General features: G+C 33.6%; 1 pseudogene; it reads right to left on the reverse strand.

Annotated features, from left to right (window-relative positions):
• LOC107865295 overlaps positions 1-23,812 on the reverse strand; it is a 34,928-nt pseudogene that overhangs the window by 5,943 nt on the left and 5,173 nt on the right.

Below are 23,812 nucleotides of genomic sequence, written 5' to 3' on the forward strand. Positions count from 1 at the left end.
ATTTACACAACTGTTCATCATCATTATCTTGACCTAAGGAAAGGTAAAAAAAAGGCTGGGAATACCAGGGCCTAAAACATAAAGGGATACCAAGAATAACTTGACACTTTACCGAGGCCTGGGGAAAAGAGTGCTCATAACATGGATTCATTAAAGAGATCAAATCTGAGGACATACATGATATAAATTTGGACTTTGCTTGATCGTTAAGAGTGTTGAACAAGTACTGGAATTGAACATACTATAAAGCATGAGTACATGAGTCATGAGCTATATGACCTAAATTTGGAGTTCATAACTTATCGAATGTGATTCTAACTGTTCTATGCACTGGAACTCCTCTTATTAGGAGCTGGGAAAGTACATAACTCTCTATTATTAGCATGAACATGAATTATGGTCATGGAACTAACACGTAAGGTATGAGTAGATGTCAGAGTAACTGAAGTATAAATACCGAAATAAGAATGGGTTGGGCATCTTCACTTTCTGATGTTCTATAACATACTGGCATCGCTACTAGAATCTGAGAGCTTAACTTGGTTACTCATTCTATCATCTCCCCTTTAGCTTTAAGCAATCATTCTAAGTCTGAGGAACCCCTTACTAAACTCTAAATTAGACTACGCTCACTGCACTCTAGAGTCTAGAACACAACAATACACGTAAATAACAAACTTACTCTGAAAGACTACACCTGAAAGTGTAAAACCCACTTCTAATACTTCATTCCATGGTACAAATCTATCTTTATACAGCCCCACTAATCATCATATGATATCTTGAATGCTTAATAACTTAGAATCTTTGTGGGTATCACCATATCCTAAGTTCACACTGTTTAGAGCTTCAACTCTTATTTCTATTTGCTCATTCTTCAAGGTTTTAAACTTAGATTCTAACACTAAAAATGGATGTCTTCAACCTTTAATAAACCATACTGCTTCCGTCATAGCCTACTAATATCGCATCTCTAAACTTGTATCTCTAAACCATTAGAATTCAAGATCATATCAATAGGGCTAAACATCACCAATCGAAACTCCTTAACTTAGCTATTTAAAACACCATATACCATCTAACTAGTCTTTTTCCACTTAGCAACTGAACGGTACTACAACTATACAAACCACGTAATAACCTTAGAGAATAAAGCAACCCCATATCACCTTGGGCATACTTCTTTATCCTTCATACAATATCATACTTAATTACGAATTAAAATGGACTTAAACTTTTGCATATACTATTCAGGCCTACTAGATCACTTCCATGTAACTAGCATCACTAACCAAGAAAATCATTACATCCAACTCGACGACCAATAACTATTCAAAATTAATATCTAGTGCTAAGCATGATTTTCGAACCCACCTTACATACTATTCTCACTTGGAAGCTATAAAATAAAACTTCAAGAAACACTAGTCCACTAGAACTTCATAATAATAGTGTCCAGTCAAAATCACATGACCTATCTTATTATAATCCATTAGCATGTACTATTTCTACACATCACTACTATTTACCCATCTATACATCTAAATTATGATCATAGCTCTATAGGTTTCAGCTAAACTCCTTTTTGTAACCTCAAGGGAAGCCCAAATTAATGATACTAAACCACCAAACACTTCATTAATATCCTACATTTTTCTAACATAAAAAATATAATTAATAACTCCTTGCGTACATCAAGAAAATAACAATTCTCCTTAACAAATAACTCCTTCTCTACCTTTATTAAACTAACACACAAGGAATTATTACCTCAACACATCTCGACAACATGCCCGAGTTTATCTCTATACTTTCTAACAATCATCATTCCTACTTTTTTTGTCACTACTCTTCTATACCCATACTTCCAACTATAATAAGGTTCTACTATTCATAAATCATAACACTAAAGTTCATAATACCCTCCGAATACATACTTTATTTAACAATTTAGGTTCATACTATCTCCTCTCCTGAGAACTATCTAAATACATATCTAATTCTATCCCAACTGAACAACTCATAAGGATAAGATCATAAACTTTCAACTCAAGGAACTTAACACACTAGGGAGCTTCTCTCAAGCTCTTTGTGTGACTTTTGAAACTTTTGCTAGCAAATCTAAGAGCATTATCTGGGGAGGAACTAGAACTTGCTAATTATATTATCTCAAGAATAAGTCATAGATGAGGAATTTTGGGGTAACACATGAATAAATAAGAGATTCTGAGAGAACAACATTACTGCACGATCTATAGTACGAAAGAAAGAAAACTTTTATTCAATGCCTCGTAGCCTCTCGAAGAAAAGTACAGACGTCTCTGTTCCGTTCCGCAAGACTCTACTAGACATGGCTTCACAGACATCCTAGGACATTTGAACTTTGTGCTCTGATACCAAATTTAGAATACCCCAAAGATCTATCACGAGACGTCGCACGGTTCTTAGGACCACAAGTGATTCCAAGCTAACCCTTCTACTGGTATAACTCATAAGCACTGAATAAATATATGTAAATGACTAAGTTTACTATGTAGAAACATAAAAATGATGGAATCTATGAAATTATAATATTGATACAACTTTTACATTCTGGTAAAGTTTGAAAAGAGGGACTAAAATTACATAACTGTGTCTAACTAACATCTATGAAGCCTCTACTATACTGACTATAGATAGTTGGGATGCGACTCCAAATATCTCTAATCAACACATATGAGTAAGAGAGTAAAGTTCATAAATGACAACTAAAGTCCCTGAAGTAGGAGGACTCATTATCTGCTGGCTGTATCTGCAACTGCCTTGATATGGTATGCATTCTACAACTCCTACCTACATTATGAGACAATGTAGAACATAGACGTATATATGGATCAGTACTTTGAGGATGTACTAAGTATATAGAAGTGAAATGCATAAGTAAAACATCATCTCATCATCATAATTTGTAAAACAATCCATGGTAAATGTAAATGACTCACATAAGATGGAATATTTGAAATACTAAAATCTAAAATCGTGAATAATAAATTATGCTTTATAAATGTAGTGAGTCATAACATTTAGTTCTAAAAGTTATACTTGTATTCTCTCTTTAAACCATGTTGCCTGAGTGTAGAAATGACTCACTCTTAAATCTAAAATGTGAAAGTTGAAATTTGTGGCTAATATTTTTTTGTAAAGGATAATTTGAGTAAAACTTGTTAGCCTTCACACTTAGTTTTCTAAAAGCTTTTCTATAGATCTTTTACTTTACCTATCAGTGGAAAGTACTTTAATAAGCTTTTTGTAATGAAAAATACTTTATTTTAAGGGTTTAGAAATATAAAAACTTATTCTGCAAGGGAGATTCTTCTAACCGACATAAACCATAAGATCATTCATGGAGTCCAATATTCTTGTCCCCCTAAGGAGGAATCTTTACATTGGAGAGAGAAGTCATACTCTTGCCAGGGAGTATAACCTATCTAAATGATCACATATCTATCATCCACATAGAAGTGGGAACAATCTAAATCCTACATTGGCATGTAGTTTTATATACGAAACTATAGTAACATACCCATCTCGGTACTAAATACTACTCCCATTAAAGTTGTATGCTCATTATGATGGAAATCCACTTCTAAAATAGTATAATGGTTTATAATGAAAACAAACTGTATATCTGTAAATCTAAATCTATAACCTGAATATGTAAAGTGGATTTCATATCTATTTTGGGACCAAAAGGTCAAATCTTTATCAATAATCTGAAAAAAATCTAGTCATAAAGTGCTCATAGCACAATCAATCTTGAAATAAAAATCTTTACTTAGGGCTTAATGAACCATGCATCAAACTCATGTTAAAACATCATAATATTCATGTTTGGTAATGTAAACATTTATAAATCTACTTAAAACATGGAAATTCCTGCAATATGCATGAAAATATAAGCATAAACATGAAACTCAACATTTAAATCACTTGAAATCTCATAATCTTATAAATAGCAATATTTGGTATAAACCCTAACTTTAATTTCATGTGAAATCACATAAAATTCAGTAAAATTTGTACTTTAAATAAGTTTGGAAACAAGGATGAAAGGATTATCCTTGTTGAAGAACCCCACATACCTTGATTGAAGATTAGTTGAAGAAACTTGATCTATTGATTCCAATTTGAGTTCTTGGAGATGAGTTCTTGATTATCTTGTCCTGGGAATCCTCAATTTGGAGCTTTCTTGAAGAATTTATGGAGGATTTTTTATTTCTTGGAGAAAAAGCTCTTGAGTTCTAGGGTTTTGTTTTGAGAGAAACTTGATGAAATAAGCATAAAGTGCTTAGAATAGGCATAAATCTTATGTTTGGACAGATTAGGGCCTTGGGAATTTACCAAAATACCCCTTTTAAACTTCTAAGTGGAACTGGAAAACGTAACATTTTTTCGATTTGGGTGGCCACCGCGACGTACCACTATCGCGGTGGCTTACTAGAATTTGGACAATTGGGAATTAGGCAGAATCCGCGATGCGCCACCATCATGGTGCCCTATAGTTTTGCCATTTTGGCCATTGGCACAATGCGCCAGTATCGCGTTGGGCTACTGGATTTTGACAATTGGGAATTTGAACCTCTTCGCTATGCACTAATATCGCGAAGGTCCACTGGAATTGACAATTATGAAATTCTCCTTCACTACTATGCGGTGGTTGCTCAGGTGGGACACTGTTAACTTAAAAATGCTCTAACTCCTCAACCGAGTATTAGATTTAGGCGAATTTTGTATGGATGGAAATCTTATTCAATTTCCCATGCAATGGAAATTCTAAATCTGGAAAATATCCCATGAAATAAAAGGTATTCATAATTAAAGCAAATCTTTGACATGCTAGGGATGATTTTAAGCTAGGAAAAGTGCGGGGTGTTATAGGAAGTTTGTTGTATATCATATCTTTGATAAGAAGACTCGCTATTATTAACACCAGAACCATCTACAGATACCGAATCTGTGTCCCCATTCACCTGCTGAGGAACTCTATCTCCTGTGCCTCTATTACTCGATTGACTCACCAATACTCTAACTGAAGCTGCAGATACCGACCTTGAAATTGGCCTCCCGAAAACTTTATTTTGCCCATCTGCTTCCCTCAAAGTTTCAACTGGCAATATAATCCCAACTTTATCATGCTTCTGATCACCAACACCAATAATTCTAATTGAAACTTCCCCAAAACCACTCGCTAAAGCGAGTGTTGCCCCAACTTCATCCACTCGGGGCTAAAATTGATCACGAACTCTACTATTTATCAAATTATCCAATTCTGAATGACTTAATATTGTCCTTAAAACCCCAAAATATTGCAACAAGGTCGATAATAGGGAACACAATAAATTAGCAGCAGATAATTGTACTCCATGCCTTCCAATTATAAAGATGTCATGTCTAATTTTTCCTAGAATATAATATCATATCACAACCTAAACTTGTAAGTGAACTTCAACATCTTGCATGGTAAAAGGTAGAATTAAATGGGTGTAGCATTACAGATATTAAGTGATCAAATCCATTAAGAAATTGTTATCTATGATTAAAAAGACAAATATTGATTTGATGCTTCATGTCAGAATCAGTTTAAATCTTGCACAATAATCCATTACTCTAGAGGCTCTAGACTATGCCACCCTAATTTCTTAAACCATATCAATGAATTCCAAGAAACTTATGCTCCCAACAATTGTACCACATTATATATGAACACAAATTCCACCACTCTTTACTGGAAACAGTAAGACGCCAGTAATTCTATCACAAAGTAAAAATTATCTTGACCATTTCTGAAATTCAAATTGCAAAGAACACTCGCTACTGAACATGTACTATAACAAAAAAGATCAAATGGTGATGATACAACACTTATGACTTAGCAGAATCTTAAACCTTACCACGACTTCATGTATGATGCAATTACTTTGCCAAACCATAATAACATATAAACAAAGAGAAGGCAAGGCATATGTACTATTGAACTTCATACAAAATTGAACCTGCAGTAAACTAATATATGTGGGCTCATTAAAATTGCAAATTAGGATATACACCAAAAGGCATAACAACAATGAAAGAATATTTTGCTGTCAAATACCTATGTCCATAAATTCGGGTAAGCTAATTAAAGGCTAGTATATATTCCCAGGCTCCCAACAATAAAAGGGGAGACTATGCTGAGTCTTTTGATAACAGTTGGATATTGTAGTAATATAATTTAAATAAGACAATGCATACTAACTACATTTTGATGAGATGTAATATAATTTAGACCAAACAATACATACTAACTACGTTTTTAGAAACTAAGTTAGATTATAATATAGGATTATCAAGTTGTGCGCTGCTAGACAAAAACAAATTTACAATGCGCAAGTTTACACAACTATCAAGTTGTGCACTACTGGACAAAAACAAATTTACAATGCACAAGACTACAGTGCGGTGCTGGACAAAAGCAGATTTATAATATACTACAGGATTCTGAAGTTGTGCGCTACTAGACAAAAACACATTTACAATGTGCAAGCTTAAGGCTAAACGTTGTAAACACCAATAGTCCTATATATTATAACTATTAAGTACTGATCCATTAGCATCTGGTCCATCAAAAGCTTGGCATGTAGAAGCGAACAAAAAACATATATACAAGGCAGGCACATAGCCGAGCAAACTCTGATAAGAAGGTGAATTTATTAGTAGTATCAAGTGTAAATAAGTAAAATAGATAGAAGAGAAAATTGATTTTGATCCAATTTTAAAAGGTGATGTTAAAGTTTACTAACCTTTACTTTATATTAGCTGGAGTGATTGGCTCAGTTCCCTCTCTTTTACTGGAAGAGACATTCTTTTTTGATGGAGTTGCGCACTTAAGTTTGTGTCTCTTGATAGATGAGGTACTTCCAATAGTTAGAATTTTTGGTTCATCTGGGTTTTGTTCATACCAGCATATGAAGATCATACAATTAGTTTTGCTAGGATTATTGGATGATTTTCAATTTTTGCAGCTAGCTCACTTCCATCAATCTCAACAAAATCTTCCCATAAAGTGAAAATACGATGGTGCATACTGTAAGAAATAAATAATTAGTAATAAAATGATGCAAATAAATGTTAACAATTTGGTAGAAATAAAATTTCAATAAGTTAGATATTACACCCACTCTAAATCAACATTTGCATACTACAATCGATATTTAGATATTACACCCACTCTAAATCAATAAGCATGACATTTTAATCTTGTTGTGATATTAATAGAATATCAGCTAGTCTAGATATCGGAACTCGAATATTAATTAACTTACTTTGCATCCATGATAACGATTTGTTGGCATCTATTTTCATGGATGCCAGCGACATTAATAGTACTACAACTCACGACAACAGCGAGCATATCTGTTTATAAAAATATTTTTGATAATATTTTATAAAATAACATCTGAGTATAGCTTCAAATATATGTAAAGTATTGCTTACAAAATTCTACATGTTGTGGTTCTTGCTCTAAATTTGCCAAAGATATTGCGTTTAATCTTGTTGGAGCTGGCAATTGTGGATCATCTGTGTTGTCTTCTTTGATTTGTTCAACAGCAGTGAATCTGTCTAAAACCCACTCAAATGTATTGACAGGAAGTTCATAGGGCAGTGGTGCTCTAACTTTTGTAGTTGATATTAAGTATGTTCCAAAAGGAGTGAGCTTGTTTTGATATTTATCTATGTCGTCCCCATACAGAACAATCGTAGTTTGTTCTTGCTGCATTTGAAAATGTTAAATTATTCAATAGTCTAAATTACAAAATTTTGGGCTACCCTATAATATACCGACTACAAACATATTAATAGAAGGTAAAATAAAAGAAATTAAAAAACATAGTACAAATAAAAGAGTGAAAAATTTGAGTACATTGAATAAAAAATTATCGTCTCATCTTGTGCAATTCTGATTTGAAATCGTGTTTGCCCATCCATAGTCTTTATTTCTCTTGGTTTTTTCAATAAGTTGGACTTTACAAGCCCACTCTTTTGTTTTTGGGGATATCCTACTAATATTAAGTTTGTATTCCATATCCTATAATAGATACTACACAAGAGAAGAAGAGGAAAAAATATATGGTTAGTATTATATTGAACAATAAAAATCAATAAAGGAAAAATTGAACAAAAAAGGATAAAGCAATACGTGTTTACGTTATGTTAGTTTGCAAAATAGCTTTTTGAATGATTTCATCTTAAACTACACTGTAAGTTAAGTGATCGTCATGATTATCATCTATTGGGGGTGGAATCAATATTTTTACATATTTTAAACTTTTTGCTCTTGATAAAGCAACATAAAGTTGACCATATGAAACGACAGGCTCTTGCAAATAAATTTTAACAAAATATAATGTTTGACCTTGTGCTTTATTAATGGTCATAGCAAAACATAATCGTATAGGAAATTGGGACCATTTAAAAGGAACAGGCATTTTTTCATCTTGAGATGCTATTAACGGTATTCTTAGAATAAAGGCATGTGTATCTTTGAAGTCACCAGATGAGATCTTAGCACTTATAATATATGTTTTAAAGTCACAACAAGTTAATCGTGTACCATTACATAAATCCTTGCATGGATATAAATTTCTTAATAATAGTATTGGACAATTCTCTTTCAAAGACAATTTATATGGTTGCAAACTAGTAGGATTAAGAGTATGTAACAAGTCCTCAAATTGTGCTTGATCATTAGGTTCAATGGTTTCATCAATACCAATGAATGTTTTTGATAGTCCTGTAATTTAGTTATAAGCATGTCATTTATTTCATTTATAAAATTATTTTTTTTGTTAAAATGATGCGTGAATCTGTGGAAGATGATGTTGACAAAAATGTGTACATATTTGGATATGTCATTGTAAACAATTTATCTAATGATTCCTTTTCAGTTGTGAAGGGAATAGTAAAATATTTTGGAATTTCAATCTTATTTGCAAAATTAACTTTTTTATGTCCATTTCCTATTCTCATTAAATAATCACAGAATGAAGGATCTGCTTTTGCTCACATATTTTTGAACAAGTGTAATCTTTCAACTTCTTCCCAAATGTCCGAATATAATAAAAGTTTGTTGATGAAATCTTCTTTTTGTCATTTCTAATGACAACAACCGTTTGTCTAAAATCACCTCTAAAAACGACCACTTTTCCACCAAAACGTATATTTGTATTCATAAGATCTTTTAATAGCAAGTCAAAAGCTTCAATTAATTTCTTTTTGGCCATTGACACTTCATAGCAGACAATTAATTTTGCATCTCTAATTAAGCATGCAAGTGTACTTTGTTTGCTAATATTGTAACTAAAAGTGTCATCAACATTGATGAGGATTTTAAAGCGTGAATGTGTAGTTCATCCACCAGGAAGAATTGAAGCAGAAACACTGGAAGTAGCTGTTGCCAATGCTATATAACTTTTCGATCGTATAGTTGCAAGTAAAACACGATATAAGAATGTTTTTCTATTCCTCTTGGGCCATCAATAAAAATGCCCCGGCGCTATGTGAGAATATTCTCTCCATAATAATGTTATACACCTTAAATTGATCTTTATTTAGCTTTTTATATATTAAAGTATCTTCTTCATTAACAATGATTGTTCTCTCAAAATAAACTTCCTTTGTTTCTTTTGTTGTTTTGGAAGGCCTGATTGTTTCTTGCACAAGCTTATATTCATTTATGTATAGAATGTAATATGTCATTAATATGATTCAGAAATTGAAATTAAATCTCGTTTGTTCCTATATTTGTTATTAGCTTGAAGTCTTAAACTATGTGGCATTAGATAACTTGTTGCTTCTTACATGCATCCAATCAAATCATTATTAGAATGTAAAAGACCTTATTTTCCAATAGATTCTCTGAAAGTACTACATAGTTGTCCATTAACAGTTCGTAAATCTTTAAAAAATTTTGGACCTCTAACATTCATTAGCAATAATCTTAGGTAATAGCGTTCTCCTTATGTAGAATGACATGTTACAACACATCTAATTGTACGTCCTTTTTTTGACGTGACCAAATTTTATGTTTGGCAAACCATACAAAATATTCGGGAAATTCACGATACAGCAAATTAAGTTCTATAGTATCTTTATTAGCACTATTTATATGAAAGAATTTACTAAGCATGGTTCTTCTGATCATCGGATTGTTTAAAATCGAGTGTATATTAGCATTGCTTCTAAATGAAACAAATTGTTTTCCTTTAAGATGAACTTGAAGGAAACATACACTTGGTGGCATTTCACTAATCGAAAAACCAAACAAGCACCATGTAGCTTCTGGTGGTGATACCCATCTAGCTAATTGATATTCTTTTATTTCATATATTTCTATATTTTTCTCATTAGCATGAATAAAAAAGGCAATTTTATCATGTCCTTTACAAATATATTTATAAAGATACTTAACAGCTATAATGTCAGAGCATACTTCAACACTAATATGGCAATCAGTTTTTTCAAGAAAAAATGGATTGTATGGAACAACAGAAGAATTGTTCAAGTAGTGTCCTCGTATTTCTACTGCTACACCTGCATTTCATCTTTTATAAATTGGATAAGAATCAGCTTCTTTCAAGGTATGATTTGCAAAGCTTTTTGGATAGTTAAATTTGCAACAACCATATTTCTTCATGCAAGGACTTGTAGGATTAAGATTGTCACAAGGACCATGCATCATGTGTTTAAGAACACGTGAATATAAATATGGTTTTGCATCTTTTTTAGGTATTTCAGCATTAATAATATTATCATAAGCTTCTGGCGTTAGAAGCTTGTGTTCAACAGTTGGTATAATAAGAAAATGAGAATGATGTAAGCCTCGCTTTTGAAACTCTACAGTATATATAAAGGCTGTGACTTTTCCAAAAATTGTTTATTTAAGGATATCTATTTTTAGCTCTTCTATTTTTTCTCTAAATACTCTACTAATCAGGTCTATTTATGTGCTTCATTCACAGATGCTAAATGTTTCTTTATTTTAGGCCAAGATGGGTTACATGACATGTTTATAAATAAATCAGGCTTACCAAAATATTGAACTAATGCAATAGCATCCATGTATCATTGACGCATATCTCTAGGCCCACCAATAAAAGAATTTGAAGGAAATCTTCTTTTTTCAATATTAGAAGCATCTCTTTCATCCAATCTCAAAATATCAATAACTCCTTGAAATACATCCATTCTGAACAAATCTTGATTACATGAATAAAAATCCAATCTTTGATTTTCAAGTTTTATATATTCATCAATGGTATATTGTTGAAATATTCTTCCCGTGTGTAAAATTTCATCTCCCTCATCATCTCTCATTTGTAGCTTATAGCAATAATATTCACGAACAGATACTGTATTTCATTTTTGCTTTCCTTTATCTAGAATATCATATTCCATTTCAAGATATCCATCGCAATAACAAACATTTCATATATTTGGTATCTCATCAATTTCAAAAGTTTTAGGATGTCTACAAACATTTTCTGTTCCACAAACTTTTTTAATACCACAATGCCACCCACTTTGACCATATGAAAATAACAATGGATATTGTAAGGCATCATAGCATCCTTAATAATAATTTACACTTTTTGTATAATTACTGCGAGTATATATTTGAATATGAGGTGCCGGAATAGCATTCCCATCATTTTCCTTAACCCATATTGTTGCAATATCAGATAAGCTAGGTAAATTATATACTCGTTGGTCTAAACTTGAGTCACATCTAGGAGAAATATGGATTATTTGGTAACATATGCATTAGTTTCTTCACTACTGATTCATGAACTTTATTGGAACAAGCCATCCTATATGCTAGCTCGTTATTATTATCATAGAAGTACAATTGTAGATTTTTTGGTTTTTCATTTTTTGGATACAAATCATTTATAAAATGATACATTTGTCCTTGAACTTTTAAAGTGTATACACCACAATCTCTTTTCGCAAACTTTTTATCATACTTTGCACCAAGTGATGTAAATGCAAATAGATTATTATATGTCCTTATGTATGTTTGAAATTGTAGGGATTCTTCATCTTCTCCAAAATATAAATTTTGTAATTTCATTGGTATTTTATGTGAAGTCAACTTGACAGTACCATTGGCACAACAAAATCTAGGTGGTTCATACTGAAATCTCTTTGCAGAACAAAATTTACAGTTTGATACTTTTTTTAGTGAAACATAATTTGATTAAGGATATTGATCAAATACATTTGAAGTTGAACCTAGAATAAAAAAAAGAATAATATTAACCAACACTCATAAACCATTGGAATAACTAATACAAGATTACGTACTCACCTTTTTCATAAGTTTATGGTACCATTTCAGTTGGTCGGGAGGAAGTATTTTCAAAAAGTCGACGTCTCTTTGATTCTTGATATTTAGATTTACGGTGCACCAATAAAGCTTGTTTTTCTTCACTTGTCAAGTTATTGTATTTTTCACGTTGCTTGATGTTTCTATTTATTATTGAAAGAGATCATTTATTTATTTTTTCACGATCCATCAGAATCTATTGTTCCAATAGATATCGATCAAATTATATTCAAACTATATTCTGTCACCATTAAGAGCACATAAGTTCAATATAAGAAACACATTAATATATAAGAATAAAATATATAGTATAGGGCATACACTTGTGATAAACATAAACACTACTTCACATATAGAAAAATAAATTATGCTAAACTTATATACTTACATGTACAATGCTAAATACTTCTCTGAAAGGCCTTTGTTATTTCTTTCGTTTTGTTCCTCCAAAAGCAAAAGTAGCAGTTTTTGAAATATAAAATAACTTACATCAAATGTAGTAGTCAAACACCCAATAGAAAAATTAAAAATTCTATCACGATGAAAATCCTAACAATCCAATGCAATCTGTTCACAGAAAATCTACACAGGACAACAAATTCAGTCACTCATATCAAGTATGTCTCAATTTTTCATTTTCCTTTCATCAGAAATTTCAACAATGTTTCTTAAAGATTCATAAATAAAATATTTTGATGTTAAGGTTGCGTACAATAGACCCTTGTGATTTGGCTTTCCCCGAAGTACAAAACTCAAGAACTTTACAACCATAAAATTCTCAATACCTTGATTAAAGGAGAAGAATTAACTAATGTGTAAATTAGTTGATTGTATACTCAAAAAATAATTAGAACCTCATGATTCAAGCTTGAGAATTTAAAAACAAATAATTTTTAATCATCAATTTATGCGCTAAATAAAAAAGAATTACCTCAGTAAGATGAACACCTAATAGAAAAAATAAAAAATCTATCACATTTACAAATTCAATTTGTACGGATAATACTCAAAAAAACAAAAGCCAATAGATCCCTAAGAATACCTGTGCGGGAAGGGGGGAGTGAAGAAGACCATATATCAACTCAAACATTATTTAAGAAGAAACACAGGGTAGGAAGGAAAATGTAGTGAAACTGGTGGATGAAATTGACATGAAAAATGAAAAAATTGAATGAGCTGCAAATGTGAAAGTGTATCCAAAAATGAAAATCCATCAGTCTATTTTTAAAGGAGAAATACTGAAGCGGACTGGAGCTGTGCACTTTGTTCGGGGACTGCAACTAGCTAGCGTGGCCTGAATAAAGATCCACAAAATGCAGGACCAAAACTATAAGGTTTTAGCTTCACGAGCATTGATGGTGGTAAGATTATCTATCAGGAACAAAACCTGAACGAACAACTCCTAAAGTAAAAATAAGGGATTAAGCCAAGGTGGCAATTTCTCAAGTTTAACATGCATCCCATGCCTCCTGTTTATGGCTCTGGTCTGGTCAAAGGCGATGGAAATAACAAGGCCTAGGATTTTTTCCCAACTTTAGACCTTTTTGTTTCTACTGCCATTGACCTGATTAGAACCACAAATAGAAGGCATGGGATGCAAGTTAGACTTTAGAAATTGGTGCCTTGGCTTCCCTTATGTTTACTTGTGAAGTTGTTGGTTCAGGTTTCATTCTTAACTAAAATCTTACCAATACTCTGTGGTCGCCAAGTTGTTTCCTTAGAATTCTGGTCCTGCAATTTGTGGGACTTCATTGAGGCCCCGCTCGCTAGTCATAGTCCTTAGAAAATTGTCTAATTCTAGTCCTCTTGAGCATTTTTCTTTTTCAAGAATGAATGACAAATTTTAATATTTGGATACACTTCCACATTTAAATCTCATTCAGTTTTTTCATCTCTCAAGTCAATTTCATTGGCCAGATTCGCTAGAAGTTCCTTACTTATTTCCCTGTGTTTTCTCTTAAATAAAGTCTGAGATGATATATGGTCTTCTCTACCTCCCGCTTCCTGTATAGGTATTTTCTCAAGCACCTTCTGCTGTATAATAATCTCCTCGAGCAACCCATCTATATAAATTTGGAACAGGGGAATTTCTATTGATTTTATATTCTTGTTTGCTACAATGTGAGGCTTCGGAGGCCTTTCAAAAGTCCATTGCACCATTAAAATTGGTCCAATCACTATCGGATATTTACACTACCGCCAAAAACTTAAACATTTCTCCAAACTTGACAAATAAACATGAGCAAAACCATTATTAAATTGGAATAGGGTATCGACACTATCGGCTTAGAACCCTTCGTCCTTATCAGTTTGCACCTACCAAACTAAACTGTAAAATACAAGATCTTGTTTGAAGGATCAATGTCTAATCGATAGAAAACATTATGCACAAGATCATTGTACTTTATGTGTGTCTGTCATGATAGCCTAATCAATAATACATAACTCCCACGTATGAAAGTGGATGTATTCATCTGCATGCACCTTATTCTTCCTACCCCATCAATCTCAGACAATGTTTATTCATCTGTACGCATCTGATGGCTATTAAAAAATAGGTGAACAGTCCTGACTTTATGTCTAACATATTCAAAACAACTAATGAACCAAATTTTCCATCTGTTGCAACTGATGAATCATCTGTTAGAACAAATCAAAACATCTCCTCCAACAGATGATCCATCTGCCACAATAGATAATCCATATATTGTAATAGATGTCTCATCTGCTGCACATATAGACTATCTATTGCAATAGATAGTACATTATTCAAAACAACTGATGAATTAAATTCCCTATCTATTGTAATTGATGAATCAGTCGTTAGAAGAAATCAAAATATCTCCTCTAATAAATATTCCATCTATCGCAACAGATAATCCATATATTGCAATAGATGTCTCATCTATTGCACATATAGACCATCTATTACAACAGATGGTAAATCTATTGTGATAGTAGGTTATCTATTATGACAAATAGATGATCTGTTACAATAGCTCAATAATAATGGTTGTTATTAAGTCTCAAACCGTTTTGAAAAGGTAGGAAGTTTGAATGTAAAATAAAAAGTGATGACTTTTCATTGAAAGCAAAAAGACAACAATTTGAATATAATTAATACAATAGAGATGAACAGTCGTGCCTTTTGCCCTAACACATTCAAATTCAATCCTTTATAAACAGGTTCCTCTTTAATCTTTATTCTACACCATTTTATTTATTTCTTGCATTTTCTCTTTTCTTATTACATCTTCAACCACTTCTATTCAAAGAGCATATTCCTTTCTCATTGAGGTAAGTTGTTGCTTGTGTAAATCTATCAGTTGGTAGTATACGTTGTATTATATTTAGACTATTTTCTTTACTTTAGTGTTTACTTTTTTTGTCAATTCATGCGTGTTCTAGATATGGTTGATCCTGTTTGGGACATTGCTATTCTGCACGACATCGTGCAGGAATTTTAAAGGCAAGTCAACAAACTACAGAGAGAATTGGTCGTCTTGAGAGCAAGAATGTTTAGAGAGATGTAGAGGCTGATGATGGCCCTGCTGCTGCTGTTTGATTGACAAGATGGCAATAATAATGATGCTGATAATAATAATAATAATAATTAGAATGTGTTTTTTCTTTTAGAGAATGTATTTTAAGTCTTCTATATCAGATCTATACCTAATGTATTTTATTTTTTGTTAAATAAAAATTTTATTTTTTGTCAACTTTGGTTTTTTAATTCTTATTCAATTTTTATTTTTTCTATTTCTTCTTCTAAACATACATGTTAGTATGTTGACGGTTGGAGGTAAGGAGTAATTTTAAATCTAGTAGAAATAGCAATTTTGCCTTTTGAGTTCTTTCAACAAATAGACCATGTGTTGGAATAGATTGGTTATCGATTGGGTTTCTGTCAATAGATTATCCATCTGTTGCGATAGATTTGTCATCTATTGGAGAAAACATTCCAGTTTGATGAACTGTATTGTGTTCTTCCAGCTAATGTCCATCTGTTGCAACAGATGGGTAATCTGTTGAAAATAATTGTGGTCTACTGTATTTCGTTCATGTTTTGCCTATTTTTATTAATGCACGATTTATTAAAAAGGATATTTTATAAATAATAAATGATAACATTATATTCACAACAATGTGTTAACTATATAAAAGTCCACAACAAACAATAACACAAGTTTTTGTAATTACAACAATTATAGTTGATTATGATCCAGGCATGTAGTTCTTTTGTGGCCAGCACGCTTACATAGGGAGCACATATTTCTTATTGATGGAAATGATTCTCCGACTCCATGCCTCCTCTTATATGGCTTAATTTCCAGTTTGATAGTGCTTTGGTCAATATATGGAGGAGGTATTAATCTCCCCAAAAGCTCTGCAGGAACAACCTAAGATTCTTCGAGAGGCACCGGAGTAATATGTCCACTATATGTCATTGTATATTTTTCCACTGAATAATATGGAGAGGAGTGCTTATAAATATTAGGTCTATATTTTGCACCGTATTGAGCTCGAAGCGCTGCCATAGCATGTGGACAGGGTATTTTGTCCAAATCAGAACTCTGCTCGTACAAGATCTTATTTAAAGATCGACCGTGGCAACATCACCATCATCGGTAATACTATATTTGTAATCTTCTATTTGATCAGATAATAACCTATTCCCCAGACTATTGTTCATTGATATTATTTTTTCCATTTCTAGAGCAAATGGGGTTCCTGCGTCCTCGAACTGCATAAATCTTTCATTGAAAAATTTGTCATACTTCTTGTTTATTATTTCAAACAGGGCCTTGATGGGAAATTCTCTTTCATCGCTAAATAATGAATTCACTGATTCAGCTATGTTTGACATCATAATATTGTACCTATACAAAAGAATCACTTAGTACGACATCATACTAAACTTGTAACTCAAACAAGACATTAAATTCATAAGAATGTACCTATTTGTTAGACAGAATGCCCGAATCTATCTCTTAAAACTGACACGTACGAGATGTTCTACTTCCTAGGGATGCATATCCGTTATTTAATTAAAATGGTCTAAAAACTACTCTTTACTATATGTTTTAGCTACTCTATAAAAAAAGGGTCACGACCCTTTCATTGTGAAAGTTGGTCTAAATATTCTCTCCAAGATGCCTAATGCAACAACCAAAGTAAGCTGAAGTAAAGAAAATTGAACCCATCTTTGGAATACTTGGATGCCTATCCAAAACAAAATATAACTTTTAGGTATCTTCGACCCAGCTTTGTAGTTGTTCAAAAAAAATCCATAAGAGGCATCACATTCTTTGCCCACTACACAAAAAGCGACAGGAAAGATGTGATTCTCTGCATCCTGCGCCACCGCCGCTAGTAGAACTCCATTATACCTTCTCTTCAAGAAGGTACCGTTGATGGCTATGCCTTTTATCAAATGTCAAAAACCTTGAATCCACACACCATAGGATATAAAAGTACTTGAACCTTCCATTTTCATCAACATGTAACGCCGTCTTACTTATGGACTTAAGCATGTAACGGTAGGCATCCATGACTGTAGACCCATTCTCATATTCCCCCCTAACAAAGTCCTTGGAAATCCCAATGGTTGTATATATCTTCCAATTACTGACCAGGACACCCAATTCTATAAGGATTTGATTGGCTACAACCCTCGTAGAAGGGCCTTCGCTATCAGGAAAACTATTCTTGAAATATTCATCGAGGACCTTTGATGTGGCATGAGGATTTTGGCCCGAGATGTGCTCTAAACCATATGTGTGATACTTTTCATGTTTATGAATGACGAATCTGTCAAAACTTAAGTACTTCACTACTCTCAACCACCACTTGTAGTCCAGATTAGCACATCTGTAGAAAAAGACATTGCTCGAATTAATCACTTTCTTTATTCTAAAATCTTTTTTCAAGCAAGAAATAAACAAAGTAGTATATAGTTTTTTCTTATCCTTGAATGACATTCCATTGAAAAAACTGGTCCCGTCGTCTTGAAGATTGCTAGACTGTGTCAATCGAGAAGAACTGTCCACTGTATTGGTTACATCAATGGGCGTAGGTGTTTGATCATCATCTGGAATATTCATATCTAGATCATCAAACCTATCATCAAAGATGTCTTATTATTGTTCTTCTTCTATATTCTAGTTCTCATTCTCTTTTATTTTTTCAGCCACGTACACCCTTAACATCGGCTTGGATGAATCACTAAGATAAACACGCAATCGAAATTGATCGATTATCTTGAAAGGCAGTACCCTCTAATTTTCAAAGGAGTTGTGCATGTAGCTGATGACGAGTTCTTCCAGTTGATAATTCAGTCTACAAAAGCTGATGATTAAGTTCACAAAATCATCATACAAAATATTACTTTAGACTATCATAGTTATCGGCTTTAGCATTTTACCATTCTTCCAACGCCATATATATCGATTTCTCTTCTCTATCTATTGACCATGACAATCCACCCCAATTGTTATTGATCCCTCCATTAGTATAACACCTTGAGTCTATACCCAGGATGCTACAGGGTGGTTATGACCTCAAAGGACCACAACCTAACCTATGACTGATATCTGTAACTGAGTACTAAATAATATACTGTAAAAGAAATGCAGAATAGTAGGCCAAAATGCCATAAGGGTTAAAAATTTGAAATACAGAGAAAAACATAACATCTGAGAGTATCTGCAAAACTGTAACTGTCTGAACATCTAGTCTGAAAACCCTCTAAACTAAACAATCTAAAAGTGGAGTTGATGGGACAATCCCCCAACTAACTCCATCTACTGAAATACTAAGTCTAATGAAATAATCAAATGAAAGAATATCCTCGAATGATGAGGATTCACTGCTACGTCTACTGCTGCTAACTAAATCTAAATAGCTAAGGGTGCTCTGGAGCTCGTCCTTCTGAACCTATGGTATAAGACACCAAGAAAAGTATGCATCAGTATGTTGGAATGTACTGGTATGCTAAGTAAAGTAAGGCTGAATGTAAGGGTTCATATGCATGAAGTATAACTGACTGAATAACATTAACATGGCTTCGTGGGAATACATGAATTAATACATAAACTGTAACTGAAATCATAAGTATTCTAAATTCTGAGTTTACTAATAACATGGATTACTAATAACTGATATACTATTTATTGAGTGATTATTTCTGACAATCTTGATTCTGATGGAACTAGCTAAGTTCTGTACTAAGCTGAGTGACTATTTATGACAGTCCAAAAATCTATAGAACTATCTGAGTTCTATTCTGAAGACTAAGACTGAGAATGTGGGAGGTAGTCATCTAATCAACATGCCCCGTGTAAGATAACATAACTAAGATGGGGTCCAATCTGTAACCCCAATTGAAAGGGTGTCAATAATGTGCCACTGGTAAGGACAAGCTGTGAGTAACCCTCATCTGGTAGGTACCATAATGAGAACAGCGGGACCCTCAACTGATTACAAATTCAATTATGTCAAGATCTATTAGATCGGCCACAATATCATGATTACAAACTGACGCCACACAATTTTTGTACACCCTCCTAGCTTCTACTAATTAGCTAACAGGAGTAGAAATAGAGAAAGGTTTAGGAATATCTTCAGGTTCGATACCAAATCTAACGGCCACATAATGGGTCATATAAGACAAGGTACATCCAAGATGAAGTAACACATATACATCAAGGGAAAAGATTTGCTACATACCCATGAATACATATGGCGAGGCCTCTGCTTTTTGGTAGTTGGAAAAAGCATTAACCGGTTACAACTGCTTCTAGTAGCTGAAGTAAGTCGTTTGGGAGATGGTGGTAGCACGAAAGAGTTTTCCTAGGACTTAGCACCATTGAAGTTCCTTCTAGCAGAAGGATAATCTCTTTGGAAATGGCCCGACTGGACATATGCATAGCATACCAATATGCCTAGATGGTACTTTCCTGGGTGATGCTTACTACAAGTCTCACACTGGAAAAGGTCTAATACGACTAAGCCACACTGCCTGCGTAATCAACTAGAGGTCTGGGCGTGAGGAATCTGGCTTCAGGCTGAGCATTACTTCAAAACCTTTTCCTCGGCCACTTATTACCCCAATTACCACCCTACTGCAAACTGTTTTTCTGGTCTATTGTCCTGGTCCTCTTAGCTTGTCTTTCCCTCTCCCATTCTTTGGAAACCCTCTTTGTCTGTTCCTCAACCTACTGTATGTTAATGGAAAATCTTGAAAAGTCCATATCCTTGTTCAGCATTGTCCCTTTACACTCCACCACTAAGTCATCTGAAAAGATGGATGCAAACTTCCTCATACGGGCCCTCATATTTCCTAACAATTCTAAAGCATAATGAGATCATTGATTGAATTTTACGGTGTACTCCTTGACGCTCATTTTCCTTTTTCTCAAGTTCATGAACTCTCCAGCCTTGGACTCCCTCAACTCCCTCTCAAATATTTCCACCTATTGTACCACTGATTTGTTATCTCCTTAAGTTGATAAACCGCTAGTTCAACCCCTTCTACTTCATTCAAATGCATTACCCAAAAAATTTTCTCCATCTCGTCTATGAACTCTTATGGATCCACCTCTAACTTTGTACTAGTAAACATAGGTGGGCTCAACCTTATAAACTAACCCACCCGTGTAGTCTCAAATGGACCAGATACAGACCTAACATCCTCCGACCATCGGGTCTGTGAAGCCACAAACTATGCAATTATATGCATTAACTATCTAAAATCATCATTTGATATCTCTCTCTAGGGAGGTTAGGTTTGATTAGTCCCAAATTATGGAGCCCTAGGTGCTCTAGGCAGACTGGTCTAAATGGGAGGGACTCCCGGAGCAGTTACAAATTCAAGAGTGTGAGCCTTATTGTATGTCCTCATCCCAAGGGTAGGATATACATCTTCTGTTTAGGTATTGTGATCATTGGAGTGATGAGGAGGCATGATAGCTTTTTCTGAAATACAAGAGACCATTGATTGTCGGACATTCAGACTCTACAACATTAACTAAATCATAAAGAAGGAAAACATTCCTAAATTCCTAATAGCCTCCTGTCTATAAGTATGGTGCGCTGCACACCGATAAGCAAGACTCTACCAGACGTAATTTTGTAGACACCCTGGGACCAAGAACCATGCTTTTATATCATGTTTGTCACGACCCAAGTCGGGACCCTAGCTGTGGTGAGTATCCCGATCCATATAGTCCCAGACGCCCCCATCGGTATGGTATATCAAGAACACTATTCATATCAATAAAAAAAGAAGTGGAATATAAAGAACGAAATCATGGTCATGTTCTGAGTAAAATTTAACAATACGATAATAAGTTAATCAACAACTAGACAACATCTATTTTAGTCTGCGAAATCTTTATTACATATGAAATTAACAACTGTCTGAAAGTAGGACAAGGACCCTAGTTGACCTAAACCAAAGTAAGAAACAAATGTCTAAAAAACACAAGCCTTTTAGAATAAAGAAGGGTCACCAACTGCACTCTTCAATTCTGATAATGCTACTGCTTAGCAGGACCAGCAGGACCTGTAGACTGAGCCTCAGACCCTGAAATATAGGAGGTCAATACAATTGTACTGGTACGAAGGGCAATCTAAAATAATAAATTTATATATATATATATATATATATATATAACATAATTGAGAGCATTTAAATAAGCATTACGCATAGAGTAATTTGAAATATATGGGCAAATCTCGAATGATCTTAAAATATTCTTGTCAATGCAGTTCTAATCTATGTATTACTTCTAAGTTAGGTGGTACACCCTCAAGCCTACAACCCCACTAGCGATATGGAGTCTGCCCTTCACTCAGCGGCCAATTCCCCAACCTAAGTTTACCGCAAGAGTTGGAGTGTCTGAGTCTGATACGCCACAGGGCACTAGGCCAGCGTATAATCCTTTTGGGGGACATAATAACCCATATCGGCAAAACATAGTTTTGGGTAATAAGTTATCTGAACTCGTTCCTTCTTTGTATATATGCATCTTTCTGAATTCAAAATCTGTAAGTCTGAGAAATATCTAATTTCTATTCTATTCTATGACTGTTATGGCATTTGGTATCGTCATACCAAGAAATGCAAGTCATGTATCTGAGCCATAATGTTTCATGCAAGATTCTTTCATTTAAAACAATTTTCAGACCACCAAAACATTAAGAGAAGTATAAGAGAATTCATATTTCAAAACGTAAGTCAAAACCATGCAAAGATTCTCATCTTTTCAACAATTCCAACAAACATGTGGTGGTCATGTATTTTTGACAAAACCATGCAATTATTTCATTATATAATTCAACATTTATCAACATGAAAAAACCCCCTCTCTTCAATTCAAAACCATAATCATGTCATAAACAATATTCAAGACATTTGTATCATGCTTCTTAAAATGCATTGGGAATAAATCATATCTTACGAAAAACAAGAAGCTTGTAAATAGGAGAGGGATTTCTAATAGATCATTCCCACAATTCATCTTTCAAATTCATCAAAGACATACATATATACTTATACATGGTTATAAATCAAGTTTGGGGGAAAGGCCAACATTGTAATATAAATTCTAACACCCCTTCAAAACTTATGATTTCACAATGTTTAAATATTGTTGAAATGAATTTTCTTTTACCTATGTATTATAGGAAAACCTCACATACCTTAGATTACTTAGGATAAAGAGTGGAGCCTGAATCTTGACTAAGTTATTGATACACTTGACTTCTAAGGATGAGTTTCTTGATCTTTGAGAAAAAGCTTAGGGTTTTTAATTTGAGTGAGAAAAGTAGTTTCTGATGTAATTATACCAAAAATGATTTAATTTTGTGTTAGGACAGAGTTTAGATGAGGGGGGTTGACTTATATACCTCTCCTGACATAGAATTTAAAAAGAAATCTTGAAGTAGGCACCGAAGCGCTAACCGACACAATGCATCGATATCATATTAGTCCACTGTTTCATTGATGTATCGCATTAAATTCATGAAGGATCACTGTTTTATCAACACGGCACATTGACTTTAGGTCGGTTCACTCTTTCCAATATCCAATCTCACCTCTAATGCTGTCCAAAAAGTCTAAAACTTCCCCGACACATCCCATTTACTCCCCCGAACATGAAACAAGTTAAAAATCCATATCTCAAGGGTTGAAAATAGATTTAAAGATCACACAAGTTTAGGAGCTTAAAATATGACTAAGTCCTTTTTTACACTTAGAAAATTTTCAAGTTGCTAGCCTCTCAAACATGATACTAAGTGAGATACCACGTAGAAGATCTTTTTGTGGGGTGGTACAGTTCAGTACCTTTCTAAGGTCCCAAACATTAGGTGGCGTGGATCCACTAAACTGATATTCAAAAGGAC

Source organism: Capsicum annuum, chromosome 3, assembly GCF_002878395.1.
Source record: "Capsicum annuum cultivar UCD-10X-F1 chromosome 3, UCD10Xv1.1, whole genome shotgun sequence".
In the NCBI taxonomy this organism is placed as follows: Eukaryota; Viridiplantae; Streptophyta; class Magnoliopsida; order Solanales; family Solanaceae; genus Capsicum; species Capsicum annuum.